Raw genomic sequence first — 21,958 nt, 5'->3', positions numbered from 1 at the left:
ATGAGATATTAGTTTTCTTTCAAACAATATTCATGATATCACAGCAGAAGGTTTTTTCACATGGTAAAATCACCTTAGAACCCACCACAATTCCTAAAACGAGTATGGTACAATCAACAAATGATTTATAATGTAACTAAAGTCCTAAAACCCTCTATTAACTACAATGCTTTTTAATGAGGTGCTATCATGTATATTGGTCCCAAGATGGCTGCCAACACTTCTTGGATGAAGTGCTGACAGCCAATCAGATCAGATGTGTGGTTAGGCTCCGCCCAGATATATATCTTTTTTTTAACCTAAATTACTCAAAATCCACTGGAGCACATATATTGAGACCTAGCAAAGGCACATCGGGCTAACAGTCCCTACAATTTTGCCAAGTTTCGTGCAAATCCATTCAGCCGTTCGAGCTAAAAGTGAGGCCAACCGCCCTATGGAAATTAACATGGGAAAAACGCGTTTTGGGGCCCCCCCTTTTTTCTCGGCCCCCCCTTGATGAAACCCCCCCAAATTGTCAGGGGCTGCTCAGAAACAAAATGTTCCATTTTCCTGAAAATTTCAGCCAATTCCGTCCACAAACGCCAAAGTTATTAGACATAGAATTTTCAAAAATCCCATAGAGAAAAAATCCTAACTATATATACATACGACGATCTTTTGGAACATATATATATATATATATATATATATATATATATATATATATATATATATATATATTACCTACTGGCGGTCGCCAGTAGGTATATATAGTTAGGATTTTTTCCCTATGGGATTTCTGAAAATTCTATGCCTAATAACTTTGGCCTTTGTGGATGGAATTGGCTGAAATTTTCAGGAAAATGGCACATTTTGTTTCTGAGCAGCTCCTGGAAATTTGGGGGGGGGGTGTCAAGGGGGGGCCGAGAAAAAAGGGGGGTCCCAAAACGTGTTTTTTCCATGTTAATTTCCATAGGGCGGTTGGACTCACTTTTAGCCCGAACGGCTGAATGGATTTTCACGAAACTTGGCAAAATTGTAGGGACTGTTAGCCCGATGTGCCTTTGCTAGGTCTCAATATATGTGCTTCAGTGGATTTTGAGAAATTAACGTTTAAATCAAGATATATATCTGTAACAGCGGTCCGGGCAGCGATCCGGTTCGCGTACTTTTCGCGTAACGGAACTTTGCGCACGGAAAGCTGATTGGCTCTTCGGTGTCTGTCAACATTCTAAACAGTCCGGTGCAGCCGCCATCTTGTCTCTCGGTAGGATCGAGAGACAAGAGGAGGCCAAAACAAAGAGGGAAATTTCCATAAGGGGGCATAGTAGATCCTCCCTGACCCCCTAGGTTTTATGTGGTGTTTTTAAAAGGGCCCAGCAGGGTCCAAAAAAATATATATTTTCTTTTTTTCGCGATGAGCGTCTAGTACGCGAACCGGAAAGCGTTCTGGGCAGCGTACTATAAGGATAATAGAATGATACACTTTTCAAAGACTGTATGTTAATTGTTTGGTTTTTTTTCTTGTTTTTTTTTGTTTTCTTTATTTTTAAAGTTATTTTTGTTATTTTCATTGTTTTTCATAATTTATTAAACTTTCTAACATTTCAGTGTCTGAAATGTCATTATTTTCATGAAATATTGTTTGCAATCTGTGAGGTTGTAAAATGTCCTCATTTGCAAGGAGGGCATCTACTGCTTGGACACATTGCAGCAGTTCATTATCCAAGCTTTGATCCATAAATTCTATGTCAATTTGTTCAATCAATTCCTGGCTGCTCTCTTGCAGGTCCATTTCAAAAGAAACTTGGTTTTCGCCTTCCATTTTGCCTGAAATTTGGATTAAAAAAATATATATTAGTAGAGATAGGGCACTGTTGGGATTAATTTTAGATAGGCAGTTTTTATTAGTGAATTTATCTTTTGGCAGTGTATAGTATCAGAGTGGAAATAGGACTATAAAAAAGTGTATGTGATTTAACCAAGACAAGCCTAACTTCATTCATAACTATAACAGAGAAGTCTATCTAAATACATTACTACTACAGAGGGATAGTGTATATCTAGCAGAAAAATTCTATTATATTAAGTTATAGTGCACAATATATTTCGTTTTTAAAAATTATATCTTACCTTCACAAAGAAGTTGAAGTTTTTGGAAGCTATTAAAAGGTGTTGTACAACAAGAAGTAGTAGTCAAAATGGCTGTGTTTTCTTCTCTTCCTTTATATATATTCAAGTATATAACCAATCAAATGTCAGGTAATAAAAGTAGAAAATGAAAGTAACATTTTCATTGGTTGTCAATTCCAACAGTTCAGATGTGTTTTGTGAAGTAATTTACCTCACGGTATTTGGAGAGGTCTAAAGGCTAAATGGCTAAATGAAATTTCAATCAAATTTATGAGAAAGAAAGGGATTGTTATGTAGTATGAGCTAATTTATATTTGGTGAGAGTGTCTCTAGTCGTTTTTCTGTAAATTACTTTCCCACCTTTTTTTTGGACCGCTTCCCGGATAGCGGTCCGGTCCGCGTACTTGGAGCGTAACGGGAGTCCACCATTTTGTGTTTCGGTCGAATCAAGGTATAAAATGGAGGGTAAATAATGTTCTGAATGGGTAGAAGGGGGCATGATACAAGTATTTTGCCCCCCTACGTTTTCTGAGGGTGGCTGAGGAGGACTATATTTGCGAAGAGAAAACTTTTTTTTTGAAATTTTGCGCGGTTAGCTTCCAGTTCGCGTACCGGATAGCGCTCTTTAAGCGTAGTTTGTTGAAAATTACAGAAAAAAGTTAGAAAAAAAATAATAAAAGTGTGTGATCAGATGAAGGGTAGCTCTGAGAAGAGCTTTTGGGTTTATGGTACATTTAGGTACTTATAAGTAGGTACCAATGCACAGTCTTAAATTCAGAATGAAAATTCTGTTGCCCTCATCTGAGAAGTGAACTCCATCTCCTCTGTAGATATCTTGCATGTAGTAACGCAAGTTATTGTTGTACAGAGAGCCCATTCCATGGTCTCTCATGAAAGCTGACACAGATTTGTTTACATGCTTCCTCGCTTTCTCAATTTGTGGACAAAATTGGTTGGACCACCTCCATTTCTGTCTTTGGCATATATTGGAATATACCAAGGCAGTTTGAGGAAAAAGTGCCATTAATTGCTCAAAGGTGTCCTTTAAAAGCATTTCCAGACCTACCCCTGTCAAAGTGCCCAAATCATTACCTCCACAGTGCACTATTAACAGGTCAGGTTTTGGCAAATGCATAAAGGTTTTCACCAATGGTATCAATTGGTGACATTTTAATCCTCTTTGGCCCAACCACTTAATTTCCACATCTTGTAAATTGAGGTTAGGTAAATTTCTGTTCTCAGCATACCTTTGAGCCCAGTGGATGTAACTATGTCCAACAATCCAGACGTTAAACATGGTGGGTGAAGGTTGTGCTGCAGTCAGATGAAGTGTGGTAATGAAAGGGCAGTTGAAACAGTGGGAGTTTGTAAAGAAAAAAAACTGTGGATTTCCAATGCTAATGAATCATTAGCAGTGATTGGTGCATTTCCATTTCTGAAAAGAGAAAGTTAGGGTGCATGGATGTGTTCTTTGAAAGATGTAATTTGAATGGTCAAGGAAGAAACATTTTATGAAAGATTGCACTGGATACGCAGGTGCACTGAGAGTTCAGAGTTCAATTGAAACATTGTTGTGTGAATTTGCAAACATGAGAGCTCTTCCAGGAGGTGGTTGCTATGGAAAAAAGGCAGAGAGGGCAGAGGGGGGAAGGGTTTTGATTTGAAAAAAGTGAGGGAAGAGTTATGATTGGCTAATATGAGAGATATGTGAAATGAATATCTGTATTTCTGTGCTTTCAATAGCTGCAGCCTCTGGAGTGCATCCTTTTTCTTCTGCTGGAGACAATTTGGTGTATTTCTGAGACTGTTATCAAAACTCAAAAAATATTTGCTAAGGTGAGAAAAGATTTATTTAATTTAGATAGAGAATAGTATGATTTAAGGAGAAAATAATGAAGAAAGCTGTGTTTTTAAAATGTGGTTTTGTCTCTAGTGATATACAAATAGAATTAGATTCTTTGAGAAATTGTAATTGCATATTCGGTGTAGCATTCTGGCATGCAGTAACACAAGTTATTGTGATACATGGAGCCCATTCTATGGTCTGTTATGTAAGCTGAAACAGATATGCTGTTTTTAAAAACGATTTTAGAAATCAATTACATTTCTGGATATGTACTGCTAAAGCTTCATAGGTTGTTTTGGGCCATATTTATAAGGCATTTGAGTGTCTTTGATGTTATGTTTTCCTTTTAAAATGGAAAGTGTTCCTCATGGGGCAAGTGTCTTGTAAATACGCTCCCACTTGCGCTTGGCAAATTTAGATTTTGATTATGGGAGTTACCTAGCCATGTTAATAGTGTCCCAAAAATGGTGCTAGGGCATTCCAGAAACACTTTCATGTGTCTCAAGGACATTTTCAGTCATTTCTTCATGAATGCAGGTATACAATTGATTTATATGCGGTGTTTAAAAACGAATTTTGAATTCAATTACATTTCTGGATATGTACTGTTAGAGCTTCATAGGTTGTTTGGGGTCATATTTAGAAGGCATTTTAGTGTCTTTGATGTTATGTTTACCTTTTTAAATGGAAAGCCTTCCTCATGGGCCCTGAGCAGTTCTTAGCCATGGTATTTAATGGGAAGTGGATAACATGGCTAAGAGCATTTGCTGGAAAATGCATGAATATCGCTGACTTTTCAGCGATATTCATGCATTGCAGCCGTTTTTTTTCGCATTTGCGAGCAGTTCTTAGCCATGTTATCCAATGGGAGGTGGATAACATGGCTAAGAGCATTTGCTGGATAATGCATGAATATCGCTGACTTTTCAGCGATATTCATGCATTGCAGCCGTTTTTTTTCGCATTTGCGAGCAGTTCTTAACCATGTTATTTAATGGGAAGTGGATAACATGGCTAAGAGCATTTGCTGGAAAATGCATGAATATCGCTGACTTTTCAGCGATATTCATGCATTGCAGCCGTTTTTTTTCGCATTTGCGAGCAGTTCTTAGCCATGTTATCCAATGGGAGGTGGATAACATGGCTAAGAGCATTTGCTGGATAATGCATGAATATCGCTGACTTTTCAGCGATATTCATGCATTGCGCCCGTTTTTTATCGCATTTGCGATAAATCTTGCTAAGGAGAAAATGATGAAGAAAGCTGTGTTTTTAAACTGTGGCTTTGTCTGTAGTGATATAGAAATAGATTTTGTTTCTTTGAGAAATTGTAATTGCATATTCGGTGTACCATTCTGGCATGCAGTAACACAAGTTATTGTTGTATATGAAGCTCATTCCATGGTCTCTTATGTAAGCTGAAACAGATATGTTGTTTTTCAAAACCATTTTTGAAATCAATTACATTTCTGGATATGTACTGCTGGAGCTTCATAGGTTGTTTTGGGACATATTTATAAGGCATTTGAGTGTCTTTGATGTTATTTTTCCTTTTTAAATGGCAAGCATTCCTCATGGGGCAAGTGTCTTGTAAATACGCTCTCACCTGCGCTTGGCGAATTTATATTTTGATTATGGGAGTTACATAGCCATGTTAATAATGTCCAAAAAATGGTGCTAGGGCATTCCAGAAAACGCTTTCATGTGTCTCAAGGACATTTTCAGTCATTTCCACTTGAATGCAGGTATACAATTGATTTATATGCTGTGTTTAAAAACGAATTTTGAAATCAATTAAATTTCTGAATATGTACTACTAGAGCTTCATAGGTTGTTTGGGGTCATACACCATTTTTGGGAAATTATTAACATGCTTATGTAACTCCCATAATCAAAATCTAAATTTGCCAACCGCAGGTGGGAGCGTATTTACAAGACATTTGCACCATGAAGAACGTAAAATAGCATAATAGACACTCAAATGCCTTATAAATATGACCCAAAACAACTTATGAAGCACTAGCAGTGCATATTTCCAGAAATGTAATGGTTTTCAAATAATGACTTACTTCATTGGTAGGTCTTTACATGTATTTTCTCTTTGGTTTTTTTCATTGAAAATCTTATCTGCAACCATGTGTTGGCCTCACCTCACATAAACAAAACAGGTGATGGACCGAATGTGGATCAATGACACACATTCACCCCAGTCCAAAGATCTGGGCCTAAACAAACCTTTAGATAGGCTACATCTTATCGTCATCCTGAATTAATCATTTAAAATATTAGGGAGTGATTTATGATTGTTCTATGCCTGTTTTGTACCATTGAGTGTCATTTTTGTGATGCAGTGCTGGTGCAAAAGATTTGCTATGTTAAATAATTAGTAGGGCATTAAGTTTTAGATGACTGTTATTCATTTACTGTTTGGTAATAGTGGTTAATTACCTTTTTTTATTATATTTTTCCACAGATTCAACTGCAGATTCTTTCATAGTTTGGAAAATGCCTACAAAAGATAGAATTAAAAAGGCTAGAAAACGTCAAAGACAGCAGGATGATGTTTTATTGCAGCAGTCCTCTTCCCCAAATACTTGTCAAAACACCAAGAAAGGTCCGGGTAAGAGCACGAAATCATTCTTAAGAAATATTTGTAGTAAAAAAAGTATTTCTCCAAAAAATGTTTCAGTCCACAAAAAGAAAAGCAATTTAAATGGAAAGGAGAGACCCATCAAAAATGTTACTGGTAGAGGAAGAGATAACTCTGTGCATGATAGTAGAAGGAAACAACAGTTTAGGGACATTCGAAATCGAATGTTCCGTAACAGAATAATAGTTAATTTATTGAAAAATATTTAAAAAAAAGGCCAACAGAAAGCGGCATTTTATAAGAAGAAGAAAAATGTAGAGAAAATTATTGATCATGCTTTTGAAATTAAGCGAAAGTTATTTATTTTGGTAATCAATAGAATTAGGAAACTAAGCAAGGTAATTTCTGATTTCAAAACAAAAAGTAGATGGAAGAGAGTAGTAAATCGTACTAACTTTTGTGAAGTTTTTTCCGGAGAATGGATGCATAGTTCAAGTTGTGAGGCATTTTTTAATGAGGAGAGTTATTTTCAGGATAATGATTTGGTGTTTGCAGTTGACACCAGTGGTCGAGCTTATGAAGTGAAGGATGGTTGTCCAGTTGAAAAAGAACAACTTGTGACAACAGAGACAGAAGAGGCGCTAAGTGATGAGGTTTTAGGAAGACGTCTTAAGGGTCCTGTGTACATTTGGAAGTGTAGTTCTATTTGCAGTGTGCGACAGGTTTCCATCAATTTGCTTTGTGATTTTATACGGACATTTAATAAGAAAAGTTTGAAGCAGAAAATAAAGTTGTTGCAAGATTTAGATCCTTGCAGAGTGAGACAAATGACAGGTTTGCGTGGTCATTCACTGGCTTGTCTTTCCAGGAGAGTATGTCAGAGTGTTTTTCATCATTTCAGGATGCTAGCAGTGCATCATAATAAAGTGAGAAAATTAGTGAGAATGTTGTATTATGCTAAGAGTCCAGCAATTATGCTTAAACAATTATGTGCTGCTCTTTTGCATGGTTCTGAAATAGATGTGAAGAATATTTGTGAAGAAATTGAGTTTTGTTACTTTGGTAGTAGAGATGAGAATGTTCAAATTGACCCAGAAGTAGAGGGTTATGTTGAAGATAATATACAGGTTTCTAGTTCAAATAATTTTCAGAAGGAAATTGCCACGTTTCAGATGAAATCAAGTGAGAGGCCTAATTTCACGTGTGTATGTTGTCGACGCACTTATTATAAGAATCAGACTAAGTTAGTGGATTTATATGCAAAAACTGAAAGGGAAAATAATAGTGAATGGAAGGATTTTGCCACATACTTGATGGTAGAAAATTGTTTTGATTTGGGAGTGGACCAACGTGTGTGTACTTATTGTTGTAATAAATTAAATCAAAACCAGATGCCTGCTAGGGCAGTTCATAATAATCTGGAATTGGTTGAGATTCCTTCAGAATTGAAGGATTTAAATACTTATGAATCTATTTTGATTCAAAGTATCCATCCCTTTCAGGCTATTGTAAGAATGGAGCCAAAGACAGGTAAGTTGCCTCCAACAGATTTACAGAGAGGATTAAAGGGAAGAGTTGTTTATTTGCCTCTAGATTTAAACAAAAACATTAACACAATTAGAGTTGAGAAAGTGGAAGAGGAACCTCTGGTTATCTTGGTTAATGGGGTTCCGACAAAGAATAAGAAAATATGGCAAGATTTAGTGGATGTTAGGAAAGTGAAAAATGCAACTTTGTATTTGAAGAAAAATAATAAGTACTATAAGAATGTATATGTAGCAGAAGAGGAAGTAAGTGATGAAGAGGATAGCGTTTTGTGTGCTGGCCAAATTGAGAAAGTAGAGGTGTCTAATAGTGAAGAAATATATGAACATTATAGTGTTCATCCTTTGCATTCCAAGGAAGTCATGGGGAATGCTATTGAGTTGTTTCAAATGAAACAAGCCAAAGGGAGTCCCATTAGTGTTTGGGAGGAAAGTTTGGAAGCTTGGTGTTTCCCACAGCTATTTCCCACAGGTCAAGGAGGAAGATATGATGAGCGACCTCATCAAATTCCAGCGTCTGAATACCGGACTTTACGATTGTATGCAGAAGATCCTAGGTTTCGTCAATGCATTCCCTATTTGTTTCATCTCCTGTTTGAAAGCGATCTGTCAGGACTGTCATATGCAGTGAACCACATTTTAAAAAGTGGTATACAGATGCGAAACATCTCGGCAAGTGACTTTATGCATAAAGTCAATGTCCAAGACAGTATTTTGGATTCTCACTTAATTAATCTCATGGCGTGTCAGCGTGGTACTAATGAGTACTGGTACCGTCGTCATGGTGATTTAAAATGTATGCTGAGGAACTTAGGAACTCCAACATGGTTCCTCACTCTGAGCTGTGCCGAGTATGGCTGGGAAGACTTACTTGAATTTCTACGAGAGGCAAATGGAAATATTGAAAACATTGAATTCAAGACACCTGGAGAACTGTGTTCTTTGGATCCTGTGAATGTATGCAGGTACTTCAATCATAGATTTGAAGCTATGATGTCTTTCATCACAAATAAAAAGAATCCACCTCTTGGAGAGGTGTTGGATTTCTTCTGGAGAAAGGAGTACCAAGCAAGAGGTGCCCCTCATATACATATGTTATTGTGGATCAAGGATGCACCTAAATTTGGAACAGATCCGGATGACTTAGTGATGAATTTCATAGAACAGTATTCTACGTGTGCTGTTCCAAACGCAACGGAGAAGAAAAGCCTAAGAGAACAAGTTCTACGTTTCCAAAGCCATCGTTGTGGAAAGTACTGTCGTCGTAAATTCAGAAACAAGGACAAGTTCTACACCAAATGTCGTTTCAACTTTCCACGACCGGTGATTTCTAAAGGAAGAGTGAACAGTTTGATGTCTTCGCTGCGACATAATGTGACGAGGAAATCACCCAAGAATACATACAATTTGAAAAGGAACGAAGAGTCCAAGTACATCAATGACTACAACCCAGTGATTTTGTCCATGTGGAATGCTAACATGGATATACAGTTTGTGGCTGACAACTGTATGGCTGTGGCTCGGTATGTCACATCTTACATCACCAAAAAAGAAAAGACAGAACTGAAGGATATGTGGGAGGACATTTCCCATGAAAAGAGCCTCAGCAAGAAGTTGTACAGTTTCAGTCTGAAGATGTTGTCGCATCGAGAAATCGGAGCTTACGAATGTTCTGATCGATTGTCTTCAGCAAGTCTCTATGCCAAATCCAGGAGTATCGTTTGGGCGAGTCTTGGTCTTGCTGCAACGCGAAATCGAGTTCTAAAACCTGTCCGGGAAATTGAGTATTTGGCAGAAAAGGAACCAAACAGTACCGACATTTTGAAGACCAACATGTTGGATACATATTATCCAAATCGAAGCAGTCTCCTTGAGAATGCTTGTCTATATGAGGTTCTCCAAAATTATATATTCAAGAGGAACATCAAAGAAGATATTGAGAAAGGAGTGTATGCTGTAATTGGAAGTGAGGGATGCCTGGTCAAGCAAAGAAAATGCCAATTAGTAAACCATCGAAAATTGAGTGGTGAATCTCCAGAAAAAAAGGAGTTTTTCTATTTAGCACTTTTGCAACTTTTCAAGCCTTGGCGTGCAGAAGAGGAACTGCTTGGAGATTTCCTTTGTTACGAAGACTCTTTCAATGCAGCCAAGGAGTCCATAGAATGTACTGCTTTTCCTAAATATCAAGAAATGCTAACTTTGGAAATTGAGCAGGAAGCAACGATTGCAGCCGAGATTGCCAGAGACAGTTCTCAGGACAGTCAGAGTTCTGTTTCATTGAGTCAAGATCCACTTGGAGAACCTATTATCGAAAATGAAGCTGCCACTGCTATGAATGAAGTGGAAAGAGCCATGGCACATGCTCAGGAGGATTCAGTTAACTTAGAAGACTTGGAAAAACAACTCAACGTTGAGCAGAGGAAAATATATGATGAAGTTACCAAGGAAATTGAGCACGGATTAAGTCATGAGAAGAAAGAGTGCTCATGTACATCGTTGAAGCCTGTCCGACTGTACGTGAGTGGAGAAGCGGGAACTGGAAAAAGTTTCCTCATTAAAGCAATTTCTTGTTATTTGCAGGAAAGGATTGAGTCATCGCTGTCTTGTGTTGTCACCGCTCCTACTGGACTGGCAGCACATAACATTAAAGGTATTACTTTGCATCGTCTACTGATGCTGCCGGTGGAGCATGACAACAAATTACAATACCACAAGTTATCTGGGGATGCTTGCTGTGAAGTTTCAAGAGTCTTGAGGAAAATGAAACTACTTATCATTGACGAAGTAAGCATGGTTTCCAATGTCATGCTTGCCTTTGTGCATTTGAGAATGCAAGAAGTACTTAAAACTGAATATGATGTGTTATTTGGTGGCAAACACATCATTGTTTTTGGAGATCTTCTGCAGCTGACACCAGTAAAAGGTCAACCTGTGTTCAAAATACTCACGCATGAAGATACCAGGAAGTGTCTAGGGAGCATTGGCAACGTCAATATATGGTTAAACTTCAATTATGCTGAACTGCATGAAAATATGCGTCAGGCAAAGGATGAAGATTACAAGAATATTCTACAAGATATTAGAATTGGAAAAGTGACCGAGCATGGGAAAGAAGCTTTAAATGCACGATTACTGTCAAATTTATATCCCAAACAAGAGATTGTGCCTGAGAATATTTTTCAGAAAATTACTGAGAAGAAATCCGGGATATGTTTGATGCCAACTCTTGCAGAATGTGCCATCTTCAACAACAAAATGTTGAATTTAGAAAAGCAAGAGATTGTGAAACTTGAAGCTATCGACAAAATAGAGCACATGGGATCAACAATTATTTTGTCAGACAATTTGAAATCAAAATTGGATTCATTAGAGAAGACTATATCTAAAACAGCGGGTTTTGAAAAGACTTTGAATGTGTGTTTAAATTGCCGAATCATTTTGAGAAGGAATTTACATGTAGAAAGAGGTCTGGTGAATGGATCAATGGGTAATGTTGTTGATTTTGAGAAATATAGAAATAGAGATGGAATAGAATTTTTAAGAATTAAATTTGATGGCATTGAGGAAGTACAGCTAATTGGTCGTTGTTCTGCTCGGTTTTTGCTTGTTAAAGACTTATATGTTCGCCGTAAACAGTTTCCTGTTTGCTTGGCATATGCGGTAACAATCCATAAATCGCAAGGTTTAAGTGTAGACAGTGCATTGGTGAATATTGGCAGTTCTGTGTTCAAGGAGGGTATGGCATATGTGGCATTGTCACGAGTTAGAACTTTATCGGGATTGTACTTGATTGACTGTGATGTCACAAACATTTGTGCGGATCTAGATTGTGTTAAGGAATACAATAGGTTAAGAAGAGAGTATGCGCCACATTTGCCTCAATATCCTTTGTTTGAGAAACGTGTGGTAGGCCGGAAACGTAGAAATATCAATAATAGTAGGGAGGTTGTTGCAAAAAGACTAAAAGTCAATGAACCGAAAATTGTTAGCAGAAAGAAAGTGGATTCTGTTGAAGATGTTGTCGGTTTTCAATTTGAAAACAGTTCTGGTGTCAACTGCTATGCAAATGTAGTGGTTAATGTTCTCTTTTCACTAGAGAGTTTAAAAGAACAGATTCTGTTGAATTCAGAACAAATTTTATGCTCTTTGTTGAATTCTGTTTTCGAGAAATGTAGCACTGATCGAACAAAAGTAGAAAGTGTGTCTGAAGTTCGTTATCTGTTAGATGAATGTTCAGGGCAAACAGACTTCTCTGAAAATAATCAGCAAGATTGTCAGGAGTTTTTAATGTATATGCTTGATGTATTGCAAGATGAGGGTGTAGATGTAGATCACCTGTTTGGGCTTTGTTATCAATGGCAGCATGACTGCGAGAACTGTATGGTATCAAGTACTACTAGTGTAGACTCAGAAAGATTTATATATTTAACTTTGCCAGACAGTAAATCAGTGTCCTTTAATAAGCTAATAAATGCAGCGGATCACAACATGGAGTGTACCCAATGTAAATGTGATATGATGTCAACATTATTTATACGTAGATATGGCCAGTATGTCATTTTAATGATCCAACGATGTAGGCCTGATGGTTCAAAATTGTCAACTTTAATAAAAAATTTTGTGGCTTCTCAGCTGTCAATATCAGGGAGGACTTTTGTAACTGTAGCAATTATCTATCACGATGGTCTATCAACAACATCAGGACATTATACAGCTTACTTAAAGTCTAAAAACGGCTGGTCATTCTGCAATGATTCCATTGTAACTTTCAAAAAAAAATTGCCGTTTGACCTTAAAAATTCTTATCTGGTGTTTTTAAAACCAAAATTTTAAGTAGAGGGAATGTAAGTCTGCAATGCTGTCTAGATTAAAAATCCAACTATATAAACCTGATGCAAGTAAGTCTGCATCATAGTAAACAGTAACAGTGTCATAGGAAAAGGAGAACATGAGTGACAAAGAAGAGTAAGATATTAGTAGTCCAGGATTGTGAAAATAATCTCAAATGTTTTCTTTTTGAAAGTTGCGAAAATAGAAAATGTCGGGATTTGATTGGAAGAATTACAAGACTTGCAAATCGCGGCAACATGATTTGGCCTAGTGGAAACATGTGATAGAATGAGAGAAGTCTTTTTTTCTATGTTACATATTTTTCGTATCGATGGAGGTTTTCTTTCAGAAACTGGCGGGCTGAAAATATTTATAGCACAACAGAGTGGATGCTGTTTATAGGACATCCTTCGACGTCATTGAAAGTAAGTTAATTTTAAGGAGTTTTGAAATCAGTTTTCTTAGTTTGTATGGGTTTTTTAAACACAGTCATTTTGATTGTGTTTTTTTTCCCCCGCTGTTACATGATGAATACCTTCAAGTCACTGATTTAAGTGAAATTTGATACATTCTGAGAACAGCAAAAATAAACCATTTAACATGTATAATTAATGTTATGCTTTTTGAAATTATGATATATATTTAGAAATGTGAGGTAGATATGGAGAAGCAGAGTCTTCTGTAAGTGTCAATTTTAATGCTTACAGTGCTGTACTTCTAGGTATTGTTTTTTTTTAAAAAAAAGAAATAGGCCTCACCTCAAAGAAAGCTCTTGAAAGCACACATCTTATTTGCATCCTAAAACAATCATTTAAAATGTTTGACACAATTTTATGATGGCTTTACATCTTTTTTGCGCTGTTATTGCATCACTATTGTGAGACATAAGCAATGCAAAAGAAGCATCATGTTTCAAAATAGGCCTCATTTCATCAGCATGAAGATACTGTTTTTTTAAAATAAATATCTTTAGGATTGTGTAGGGGTCGTAGAGAAGTAGAGGTTTCTGTAAATGTCAAAGTTGTTTAAAAACTGTTTCTTCTTGAACCTTTGCCCTTCTTTTTTCTAATTTTTAAATACATGTTTTAATATTTTTGGAAATGTTTGTTCTCTCTTTTACAGATTGAATGTATGACAAATTTGCTTGAAAAGTTAACATGAATTATAAGGTAAATGTTTTCTACTTTTTTAACCTACATTCCACTGCTGATGATGTCACTGACTATGTTATGATTGATGTAATAAATGGGCATGTTTTACTGCAATGGTAGGTCTTCACATCTAATATCTCGTCTGTATTCTTCAACAAGCTTAAATTTGATATGCAACCCAGAGTACGGTTCACCTTAAACAAACTTTTAGAGAGGACACACCTTATCGTCACCCTCAATCATTCATTTAATCTATCATATTTAACATCTATTAGTTCTACTGCTTCATTTCTTTAATCTTTACTTTCCTGTGTTTGCTACTTCTCTCCTTCCTTTCTCTATTACTTAATTTTTCTACTCCTTCCAGTATTTTTCTCAGTCCCTCTCTTCTCATCCTTCTTCATTATTATTCACTAATTCTGTCTCTATTAATGTTACTGTTTCTGAATGATCTCCAAAATTTTTTAAAACAAGAACAGTAAGTATAAGGATAGGAAAAGACATTTATGTTACAAGAAAGACAACTATAGGAAGTAAACAGAAAAAACTGTTACTCGCAATCCACTGCTGATGATCTCACTGACCATGTCAAAAATTATGTAATATATGACATGATCAGAAGTGAATTGCGGGTAACAGTATCTTTTCTTTACTCCCTATAGCTGTCTTTTTTGTAACATAACTGTCTGTTTCCTTTCCTTATACTTACTATTCCTTTTTTTTAAAAAAAAAATTTTTGGTACGCTCAAAGTACGCGTACCGGAGTGCGAACTGGGAGCGAACTAATAGAAATAGAGCTTGGCAGAGTTCAAAGAATTCTACCAATTTTTTTAATAATGGGGAGGTAGTTCTGAAAAGAACTGTTTTTTTTTGTTTTTGTTGTTTTAAATTTTTTTTATTAGTTTTCTGAACATTTTTTATATTTTTTTGTTTTTTTCTGAACATTTTGTATTTTTTTTTATTTTTTGGGGGGAGGGGGGAAACAAAAATGATTCATCGAAGACGGCTCAACAGGAGCAACAAAAAAAAAAAGAATTTACTTTTTGGGGCGTTTTGGGCACACATGATTGGTGATGGCTCTCATTATAAGGGTAATGCTACTTTCGCGGTAGCAAAGTGTCTGGTTGCACCACACACAGACTTGCTTCACTTCTCCCATGTTGATCTGGATGTTCGGGATCACCTCCCTCGCCTCCGGTCCCGATACCTCCTGAACAACAGATCTTCTTGCCATTTGTGGGGGATTTTGTTGTTGGTCTCGAAGCTGGGCATTACTGTAGTTGTTAGGGTGCCACCGACTCATGTGCCTGTGCATTGTATGATTCCCATAGCTGTACTTTTTGTCTGTGCCCCTTGAAAGACGATAGCCACAAATACGACAAAATACGTATCTAGCATTAACTTTCTTTTGGTCAGCAGGAAATTTAAAAAATTGCCAGATATAATTTTCTTTCCTATTATATCTTCTGGGCTCCTCTGGCAAAAACTCTTGATTTTCTTCCTCTTCTTCCTCTTCTTGATTTTCCTCCTCTTCTATAATTAGTGAAGCAGGTGGTCCTTTCTTCCCATGAGGAGGTGGAGGAGGTGGTGGGGGCACACTGGCTGAAGCAACCATTGAAGCCATTGCTGATGAATCAAAAAAGGGTCTTTCTCTCACCAAGATGAAAGTCAGAGTGAGGAAAGAAGGAGGGGTTTTCATCATTTGGGAGAAGGAAAAATTCTAAACCAATGAAAAGTGTTAATTTTATATCACATGACCAAGTATTACATCATTAGGAAACCAAAAGTGAAATGAACCAATGAAAAGTGTTATTTTCGAGTCACATGACCTGCTGTGTTTACGTTTCGCGCTTTGCTCCGCTTTCCGGTCCACTTCCGGGTACGCTAACTTGGCGCGTCCAATGACGTATTACGCGATAACGCAAAACGTCATGCAAACGTAACAGTTACGCTAAAGGAACGTTGACCGGTTCGCGTACTAAGCCGCGGCTTTAAATTGAGCTAACGGGAAGCAGACCGGTTCGCGGACTGGGAGCGGAACAAAAAAAATGTTTTAAAAAAATTGTCTAAAGAACATGAAAAATATATTTCAAGATTTAAAGAACAATACATTGTACAGCTACAGATATTAGCTTTTAAAAAACCATTGAAATTCAATGAAAAAACCATAGGTTATAGTCCATATATAGTTAGGAATTTGCATTTACAAAACCTTGAAAATTCACTGAAAAAACCATTGGTTATAGACCATATATAGTTAGGGATTAGCATTTACAAAACCTTAATTTACTCGCACAAAACCATAGAAATTCCATATATAGTTAGAAGCGCTAACTATATATCGCGCACACGCAATCCACTGCTGATGATGTCACATATTACATCATTCATGACATGGTCAGTGACATCACTGATGACATCACTGATGACATCTCAAATGACATCACTGATGACATCACTGATGACAACATCCAGTGACTGTATGTTTCTGTAAAGTTAAAATATGTCTTATATATTGAAGAATGAGTGGATGTGTAAGTGTCTGGATGAAGGATTTAGTAGGTGCATGACTGACTGTATGAGTGAGTGATTAAATGTGTCTCACTGAGTGCATGGGTTAGTGACTAAACTGTCTTAATTTGTGCATCATTATGTCTGTTGTTCTGTAAACTGTTGCATGTGTTGATAAGTAGCTATATGAGTAACTATATGGGTTATTGATTGGTTGCCCAAGTATTTGTATGGGAGACTGAGTGTGTGTGTGGGTGGCTGGGAGGTGTATGACTCTGTGCATAGATGTGTGAGCAGTTGATTCACTAGATGTATGGTTTCAAAAGTGCATGTGGAAACAGCTGTATGGGCGGTTGACTGTGTGCATGAGTGTATTGGTGAGTGAATGGATATCTCAGTGCTACATGTCAAAGTAAGTACATATGTAAAACACAGTACATGTGAGAGTTGACATATATAAATAACTGTGCATAAGAGCCAGTGAATGTGTGAGTGGCTGTATGGATCATTGTAAACTTGTATCAGGGATTGTATAAGAGAGTAAATATGTGTTAGTATATGTTTGAATAAGTAAAGTTTGTATAACTGTATAGTTGAGGAAATGGAGGTGTGATTGATTCTTTGCATGACTGACTAGGTGTGTGAGTAACTCCATGGATGAGTGACAGTCTGTGAGTGTCTGTTTACACTGATTGTATCTAAGGTTATATTAGAGTCTGAAGAGGTTCATCGTATTATCACATGAATGATTTCATCAGTGATGTGATCAGTAATGTCAAATGAGATGTCAACAGTGATGTCATTTGAGATGGCATCAGTGATGTCATCAGTGATGTCATTTGAGATGTCATCAGTGATGTCATCAGTGATGTCACTGACCATGTCATGAATGATGTAATATGTGACATCATCAGCAGTGGATTGCGTGTGCGCGATATATAGTTAGCGCTTCTAACTATATATGGAATTTCTATGGTTTTGTGCGAGTAAATTAAGGTTTTGTAAATGCTAATCCCTAACTATATATGGTCTATAACCAATGGTTTTTTCAGTGAATTTTCAAGGTTTTGTAAATGCAAATTCCTAACTATATATGGACTATAACCTATGGTTTTTTCATTGAATATATATATATATATATATATATATATATATATATATATATATATATATATATATATATATATATATATATATATATATATATATATACTGAAAAAAAACATAGGTTTCAGGCCTTATATGGTTAGGAATTAGCATTTAAAATTTTTTTTAAATTCACTAAAAAAATATAAGTTTCAGGGGTGTTATAGTTAGCTGGACATTTCACTCATACAAAACCATTGAAATTGCTCCTATATAGTTAGTTGTACTAACTATATTTTGCGCACCCGCAATCCACTGCTGATGATGTCACATATTACATCATTCATGACATGGTCAGTGACATCACTGATGACATCTCAAATGACATCCCTGATGACATCACTGATGACATCATCCAGTGAATGTGGTTTGCTGCGTTATTTAAATATGCATTATATATATATAGCAATTTGCATTGAAGAATGAGTGGATATATAAAAATAAATATTTGGATGGAGGATTTAGTAGCAGTGTAATTGACTGTTTACTTGACAAATTTATAGTGTCTCACTAAATATAGTGGATAGTGACTAAACTGTGTGAATATCTGTATCACTTTGTCAGTTGTTGTGTAAACTGGTTCTCCAGTTGGTAACTAGCTATGTGAAAGTCTATATTAGTTATTGATTAGTTAACTGAGTATTTGTATGGGAGAGTGAATGTGTGTGTGGTTCGGTGGGGGGGTGTGACTGCCCAAAGATGTGGGAATACTTGATTCACTAGATATATGAAGTTAAAACTACAAGTTCTAACAGTTGTTTGGGTGAGTGAATTTCTTTATGGCTGTGGTGATGAGCAAATATATTTCTCAATGGTACATGTCCAACAAACTAGAAAAATAAAAGGCAGTGTTTGTGTCAGTTGTTGTATATAAATAAGTATACATAAGACTCAATGATTGTGTGAGTGACTGTATGGATAACTGTATACTTGTAATAATGATTTTATAATTCACTAAGTATGACTTACTATCTAAATGAATAGATGAAGTTGTGTTTGTATGAGTGTGTAGCTAAGTAAATATGTAAGTATGATCCATTGTTTGCATAAGTGAGTAGGATGACTTCATATGTGAATAGGATGTGTGCTGGTGTGTAATGTCGATATAGGTGTATAAGTATTTTTGATAGTGTTCTATTGTTCATTGACAGCATGTATGAGTGAATCTACAGGTAAGTGATTAGATGTGTGTATACATCTATAAATCACTGAGTGGGTTTTTAGATACTTGTATTGCTGTGACAATGGATTCAAACATGATACTCTGTATTTTACAAAGAGTGATGAAAGATTTTACTAGTGTATGAAAAGGTGTATGTGATTGTCACATGGATGATGTCATCAGTGATGTCATCAGTGATGTCATTTGAGATGTCATCAGTGATGTCACTGACCATGTCATGAATGATGTAATATGTGACATCATCAGCAGTGGATTGGGGGTGCGCGAAGTATAGCTAGTAAAACTAACTATATAGGAGCAGTTTCAATGGTTTTGTATGAGTGAAATGTCCAGCTAACTATAACACCCCTAAAACTTATAGTTGTTTGAGTGAATTTTAAAGGTTTTTTTAAATGCTAATTCCTAACTCTATAAGGCCTGAAACCTATGGTTTTTTCTGTGAATTTCAAAGGTTTTTTAAATGCTAATTCCTAACTATATAAGGCCTGAAACCTATGGTTTTTTCAGTGAATTTGCAAGGTTTTTTAGATGCTAATTCTTAACTATATAAGGCCTGAAACCTATGGTTTTTTCAGTGAACTTCAAAGGTTTTTTTAATGCTAATTCCTAACTATATAATACCTGAAAGCCCACCAGGAATCTCCAGTATGCGCCAGGGGACTGCATTGCAGAGAGGTGTAATGAAGCCACGCCCCTTTTTACACCTCTCTGCCACGCAGCCCCCGGGCATGTTTGCAGAGGGGGAACTAATTCCCCTTGCATACTGGGGGTCCCTGGGGGTCAACTAGCCCACCTTGAACCTGCAGTATGCGCCAGGGGGCTGCATTGCAGAGAGGTGTAATGAAGCCACACTCTTTTTTACACCTCTATGCAATGCAGCCCCTGTGCATGTTTGAAGAGGGGGAACTAATTCCCCTTGCATACTGGGGGCTCCTGGGGGCCAACTAGCCCACCTGGAACCTCCAGTATGCGCCAGGGGGCTGCATTGCACAGAGGTGAAATGAGGCTATGCCCCTTGTTACACCTCTCTGCAACGCAGCCCCCTCGCGCGTTTGCAGAGGGGGAACTAATCCCCTTGCATACTGGGGGTCCCTGGGGGCCAACTAGCCCACGAGGAGCCTCCAGTATGCGCCAGGGGGCTGCATTGCAGAGAGGTGTAATGAGGCCACACCCTTTTTTACATCTCTCTACAACGCAGCCCCGTGCATGTTTGAAGAGGGGGGACTAATTACCCTTGCATACTGGGGGTCCCTGGGGGCAAACTAGCCTACCAGGAGCTTCCAGTATGCGCCAGGGGGCTGTGTTGCTTTGCCCCGGAGGGCGGCGGTCCCCGGGGCAGTGTGGGGGGATTGGGCACCCCCCACACTTCTTTATCACTATGCCCCCGCGATTTGGTCTCCCTGGGGGGTAATTTTTGAAAAAACATACCGGGTTTTAAAGAAAAAAAAAATTGGCCTTGGGGATCTTTGTGGGACCACCTTAACAGGCCTAGGGGGTCAGGGTGTTTCTACCCTGCCCCCTTTTTGTGTTCTACACGTTTGTATTTCTGCTTACTTGTGCCTCAGTCTAATGAGCACAAGATGGCTGCCAACACTTCCTGGTTTGGAGTGTTGACAGCCAATAAGCATGCAGCTTTCTCGGAAAGGTACGCGCACCGTCCGCGTACCGTCCGCATACGTACGCGGACACGTGCGCGCACGGTACGCGCACCCCACGATTTTTTGGGGAGTTTTTTGGTTTTTTTTGCCTTGGGAGGTCCTAGTGGGACCCCCTGAGAAGGCCTAGGGGGTCAGGGTGCTTCTACCCTGCCCCCTTTTTGAGTTGTACACGTTTGATTTTCTACTTTCTTCTGCCTCAGTCTACTGAGGCACAAGATGGCTGCCAAAAATTTCTGTTTTGGAGTGTTGACAGACATTGGAAGCCAATCAGCATTCAGCTCGCGCACGTGAAGGTCCTCGCAGGTCCGCGCACGTATATATAAATATATATATATATTATAGTTAGCTGGACATTTTACTCATACAAAACCATTGAACTTCCCCCGTTATAGTTAGTTGTACTCACTATAACTTGCACGCCCGCAATCCACTGCTGATGATGTCACATATTACATCATTCATGACATGGTCAGTGACATCACTGATGACATCACTGATGACATCATCCAGTGAATGTGGTTCGCTTCGTTATTTAAATATGCATTATATGTATAGCAATTTGCATTGAAGAATGAGTGGATATATAAAAATAATTATTTGGATGGAGGATTTAGTAGCAGTGTAATTGACTGTTTACTTGACCAATTTATAGTGTCTCACTAAATATAGTGGATAGTGACTAAACTGTGTGAATATCTGTATCACTTTGTCAGTTGTTGTGTAAACTGGTTCTCCAGTTGGTAACTAGCTATGTGAAAGTCTATATTAGTTATTGATTAGTTAACTGAGTATTTGTATGGGAGAGTGAATGTGTGTGTGGTTCGGTGGGGGGGTGTGACTGCCCAAAGATGTGGGAATACTTGATTCACTAGATATATGAAGTTAAAACTACAAGTTCTAACAGTTGTTTGGGTGAGTGAATTTCTTTATGGCTGTGGTGATGAGCAAATATATTTCTCAATGGTACAAGTCCAACAAACTAGAAAAATAAAAGGCAGTGTTTGTGTCAGTTGTTGTATATAAATAAGTATACATAAGACTCAATGATTGTGTGAGTGACTGTATGGATAACTGTATACTTGTAATAATGATTTTATAATTCACTAAGTATGACTTACTATCTAAATGAATAGATGAAGTTGTGTTTGTATGAGTGTGTAGCTAAGTAAATATGTAAGTATGATCCATTGTTTGCATAAGTGAGTAGGATGACTTCATATGTGAATAGGATGTGTGCTGGTATGTAATGTCGATATAGGTGTATAAGTATTTTTGATAGTGTTCTATTGTTCATTGACAGCATGTATGAGTGAATCTACAGGTAAGTGAATAGATGTGTGTATACATCTATAAATCACTGAGTGGGTTTTTAGATACTTGTATT

The sequence above is a fragment of the Lissotriton vulgaris genome, chromosome 9 (genome assembly GCF_964263255.1).
Source record: "Lissotriton vulgaris chromosome 9, aLisVul1.2, whole genome shotgun sequence".
Classification (NCBI taxonomy): domain Eukaryota; kingdom Metazoa; phylum Chordata; class Amphibia; order Caudata; family Salamandridae; genus Lissotriton; species Lissotriton vulgaris.
The sequence above is the reverse complement of the archived record's forward strand: the minus strand, read 5'-3'. Positions refer to the sequence as shown.